Here is a 5,889-nt window from a genome sequence, read left to right on the forward strand (position 1 = left end):
AATAGTTTTGGTCGAACCCCTAACCCTTTTCAACGTCTCTTGGGGGGGGAGACCTTTTTCACTAGTTACATAAATAGTTTTGGTCAAACCCCTAACTCTTTTCAACGTCTCTTGTGGGGGAGACCCTTGTCACTAGTTACAGAAATAGTTTTGGTCAAACCACTAACCATTTTCAACGTGTCGTGAGGTGTTGGGTGGAAAGGCACCCCTGTGACTGGTTACAAAAATAATGTTGGTCAAACCCCTACAACTTTTAAACGTAAAGTGGGGGGGGGCAAAAGGCACCCCTGTGACACCGTTACATATTTTGCTGAATTTCTGTGATTTTTCATATTGATCGCTGTTTTTTCTCGAAAAGTATTACTCGTAGAGTAAAAATGCATTTCACATTATATATATTTTTTAAAAGATCTATTTACAACTTTAATTTGAAGCTTTTTCGTAAATTTTTATTATTTGCTAACATTAACGGAAAAAACAAGATTTTGATGGGTTGCTCATGGTTTTGACCATGAAAATCAAATTTGCGGATATTTTCGCTATGATTTTCGTAATCAGCGAGTCTGAATATATGAAAATGCGCAGTTTTGAATTATTCGGAGGTATTTACTATTCGGCACTTTATCCCGTATTTCATTCTTAGGGAACTACTTTGATCTTTTCTCTATTTCTTATCAGTACTAATTATTTGATAACTGTAATGATTAAAATCACGAATATAATAAAATTAGTATAAGAATAATAATAATTATAATAATATTTTTAACTAAAATGATAGATTTTTCTCCTGAAATTTGAGCTATTTCGTCAAAAATTATAAATATATAAAACGAACTTTATCAAAAATAGTTGAATTTTCAACAAAATTGTGAAATTTTGAACCAAAAACGATACGTTCTCAATATAGTGGAATTTAAAAAAAAATTGATCAAATTTGAATTTTTGATTTTTAATTCTAAAAAAGTTATGTTTGTTTCTTCTTGTTTAGCATATTCGAAACTTATTTAAACAATTTTCATTTGTTGTAACCACTTTTTGTCTTAAAAATCATGAAATTTTATTATATCCTGGAATTAAGGATATAATTGTACTATTCTACTTTTTTTTAAGTAGAATTTTTCGTAAACGATGCAAGATTTCGCAAAAAAAGCCGCACGAATTTTTCAAAAAACTTTTATAGATATGCAGACACGGAAATTATTTTTTTTTGTTTCCGAGAAAAATTCGAATATTTTATTGTATTTCAAAAAATGCTCCTGATCACATAAGTGGCTTTGATGATAAGCTGCGAAATTGAAACAAAAATATTTTCTTGAAAAAGGAACTTCAAAATGCAAACTGTAGGAACTTTGAGAAAATTATTCGATTTTGGTAAAGATTTGACAATTTTGTTTAAAATTTTTCACTTCGATTTTGTGAACTAGATCATAAGCTGTAGAATTCAAAATGAAAAAGTAGTGTTCTCTTAAAAATCGACACCAAATTCAAATAATGTGAACTTCGTAAATAGTATTCGGTCATGGTTTAGGATTTGAATATGTTATTGAAAATTTTGTCCTTTAGTTTAATTCCATTATTTTCTGTGGAAAAGTCTATTATTTTCATTTTTGCTTGAGAATTGATATATTTTGTCAGTCCGAATTAAATATCAAATCCGGCAGTTTGTTGTTTAGCGTGATTTAGATAATAGGTGCCTTTCCAGTGTGCAAAAAAAAATTACGAAATTACACATATGTGATTTTTGAACGAAATTTTATCTTTTTGGCTCAAAACTTTAACAATTGTGTTTGAAATTAACTTTTTTGTTGCAAATTTATATTTACGGTTAAATAATAAACTATTTTTATAAGAATTAAACTGTTTAAATGAAAAATAAACTACTTTGGAGAAAATTACCTTTTTGGTTGAAAATTCTTTTTGGTTTAAAATTAAACTGCTTATTTTTAGATAATTTATCTTCTTTGCGGAAATATTCATCTCTTCAGTTCAAAATGTATCTATTATGTTAAAAATTAATCTTCGTTTTGCATAAAATTAAATTACTTTGTTAAAATATTTTTTTGATTGATTCACATCTTTCTTTAAAAATTTAACCTCCTTTAATAAAAATCCGTCTTTTTTTTAATTAATCTTTTTATTTTTGGTTGAAAATTTACGTTTTATAAATTGAACACTCAACCATTTCCTGTAAATTCATATATCACGTTGAAAATTGGTCGTTTCGTGTAGAAAATTAATCTCCTTTGTTAAAAATGTAATCTTTTTTATTAAGGAGACAATTATCTTGTTAAATAATCGTATTCCTCATTTCAATGAAAATGCATAGTTAAAAACGTGCTTTCATCATTTTCGTTGCGAATTAAAACAATATGTTAAAAATTATTTTATTAAAAATTTCACTTCTGAGATTAAACATGAAACTTCTCTGGTTAAAGAATAAGGTTTAACTATTTTTAAGAAAATGTAATTATTTTTATGAAAATGTAACTGTTTAGAAGAAAATTTAACTATTGGCTACAAAAGTAACTTTTTGTAAAAAAATTATTTCACATTTTCTGTTTAAAAGAAAAATAAATTTTAACAAATAGAACAACAAATGTTTAAGAATATAGTTCAATTTTCAACGAGAATTGTTACATTTTACGTAAAAAATGAATGATCAACCAAAGAATAAAGGAATTTTAAGCAAAAAAGCTCACCTTTGAAACAATAAGGAATTTTCAAATGAAATTATGAATATTCAACAAAAAAATAAATTTTTAGCGAAAGAATTTGAACGTGAACCAAGTAGTTAAAGTCCTATTTTAAAGATACTTGAGTTTAAACAAAAAAACTACTTTTTAACATGATCTGAATTTTCAACAAAGAACGATTCTTCAGTCAACAAATAGAAAATATGGCAATTAAGTTGCTAAATTGTCAAGAAAATAGATAAATTTTTTATCAAGAAGATTGATTTTTTACCAAATATACTTTAAGAAATTAAAAATCATTATTGTTCAATTTTATAATAAAATCTAAAAATATTAAGCAAACTTTCGAAAAAATTCCCGGACTTAAATATAATTTCCTGAAAATATATGTATAATGAAATAAAAATAAAAATATTACAATTATTTGCACAATTATCTTATTTTACCGTCTTTTGCAGCTTTGTTGAAACAAAAAGTAGGGCAATATTTCGATACATGTAAATGGGAAGTGTAATCTTAACCCATATCACGTTTTTAAAATCCCTAGCTTTTCAATGGAAATATCAGACTTATCTACAAAATTATTCTATTTACCTTGCTTTATAGGCTTTAAAAAATAGGCTGTGTTCATTCGTCCTAAAGAATGAAGGAAGTCGGAAAGAAAAATCAAAGTACAACAAATAAATTGTGCAAATAATTATAATATTTTCATTTTGACGCACACTCTTCGTATTTCAAATATTCACAACATTGCCTTGACATTGTTTTAATCAAATAAAATTAAAAACTCGCATCTTTTGCTTGAAATCAACTGATTTTGACTGAAAATTACAATCTTTTTTTGTCAAATATTAACTCTTACATCTTTACATTCTCATCAGTGAATTTTTGTAAAAATGGACCCCCCCCCAGTTTTTGTCAAATGTCCACGTTTTGACACCCCCTGAATCCGAAAGACAGGCTTTTACGAATGTTTCTGTCTGCCTGTATGTCTGTCTGTATGCCTGCATGTATGTGTGTATGTATGTCCGCCTGTAAACATGATAAATTTTGAAAAATTTAATCTATTAGATTGGCTTTTAGTGCACTCTTTTAGTGTCCTAAACAAAAGGTCAAGTTCGTTAGCCAGCCATTTTAGATAAAGATTAAAAAAGTGAGCGCCTTTTGAATATTTTTGAGACCACTTTTTCAAAATTCAAGAATTCTGTGTAGGTCATTCATAGTATTTAAAAAATTGAGCAATTTATCTAATGACTTTTTTCATTGAACTAAACATTATCAGAGTTATAGCATTTACAAAATTCCAAAAAACTCACAAAAATGAACCTTTTAAGCCAATTAACGGACTATATGAAAAAACGGCAAGAGAACAAAAGCTTGATTTTTAAATGTCCTAGAAGCTTATCATGATAACTTTTTGAATTGTCTTCATAAATCAAAAATTAAATTTTGACAGCATGAAAAATAATTGAAAATCCAAAAGTTACACATTTTTCTTGCAACATTTTCAGAGTATTTTAAATATTCTCAAATATAATAATGCATTTTCAAAAAAAAAAAAATATATATATATATATATATGCATGTGTTGGCGTGTGTGTGCGCGAGGCAAATACATTATCGAGCGCTAAGCGCGAGAACCAACAGTCGCGCGCCCTTGGCACGCCCAAATTTGCAAGCCGCGCGCGCAGCACGCGATGAGAATGTGCCCGCGAAATGGGCAGATTTTTGTATTCAGAATTCACCTTTTTTTAATTAACATTTATTTACTTGGTATCATTCAAACTCCATTGTTAAAAAATCGTTTTGTTGTTTAATATTTAATATTTTGATTGAAAATTCATCTCTCTAGTTACAAAGTAAGCTTTTTCTTTAAAAATTCCTTTATTCCATGGTTGTTAATCAATTTTCTTTTGACTGAAAAATTAACTAATCCCATTGAAACTTTAACTCTATTATTGAAACTTTTCTGTATTCTTGGGTTTCGAATTAATTTTCTTAGATTTTCATAAAAATAGTTACATTTTCATAAAAATCTTTATACTTCTATAAAAAAAGATTAACTTTTACCTATATTATTGAATATTCATGCAAGAATATAATTTTTTAGCAAAAATGTTATTTTCTAACTTTCTAACTTCTAATTTGAAACCGAAAATATTATATCAAATTTTAAAGTATTTAAGCTTAACAAAAAAAATATCGAACTTATAAAAAGATATTTGAATCCGCACTCAAAGACGAAATTTTAGCCAGATTAATTTCATACACTAAAAGACGAATATCCAATAAAATACATGGATTTGTTCCCAAATAGCTAAGTATTCAACTTCCAAAAGATACACTTATATCTAAGAATTTAACTGTAAAGTTTTCAGACAAAAAGATTAATTACTAACCAAAAGACGCGTTTTTAGTGAAACAGTTAGATTTTCATCCAAAGAGGTGAATAAGTCAAAATTTCTTTCAAACGGGTAACATTTTATAAAAATAGTTTAATTTTCAACAAATAACATAATACTAGAATTTTCGAAAAAAAATATTGGCTCAAATCAGAGAGGAAAATTTTCAACAAAATAGTTCAGTCGAGAGTGTGACAAGTCTACTAATGGCCCCGAAACAGACGTTCTTTTTGGCATTTCTTCCCCGGGCATCACTTCTCCCATGAAATTTGGAAATATAGAGACTGTGGCGAAAATGGGCATATCTTCCCAAGTGAAATATTGAAATCTAGAGACTAGGCCCAAAATGGGCCATAGTCACAAAGGGGAAGTGATGCCCGATGAACACAAGCCCATTTTTGCCATTGTCTCTATATTTCCAAATTTCACTAGGGAAGTGATTCCCGTTGAAGACATGCCCATTTTTTCCATAGTATTTATATTTCTCAATTTCGCAGGGGAAGTGATGCTTGCGGAAGACATGCCCATTAGTGTCACAGTCTGAGGATTTTAACATTTTACTGGGGAAGTAATGCCCGGGGAAAATGTGACCATTTTTGACACAGTCTGACAGTTTTAACATTTCAATGGGGAAGTGATCCCCTGAGAATACGTGCCCATTTTTGCTATAGTCTCTATATCTCATAATTTTACTGGGGAAGTGCTGCTCGTGGAAGACATGCCCATTTATGCTATTGTCTCCATATTTCAAAATTTCACTGGTAATGAGACGTCCGGGGAAGTCATAACCATTT

Source organism: Belonocnema kinseyi, chromosome 9 (assembly GCF_010883055.1).
Source record: "Belonocnema kinseyi isolate 2016_QV_RU_SX_M_011 chromosome 9, B_treatae_v1, whole genome shotgun sequence".
Taxonomy (NCBI): domain Eukaryota; kingdom Metazoa; phylum Arthropoda; class Insecta; order Hymenoptera; family Cynipidae; genus Belonocnema; species Belonocnema kinseyi.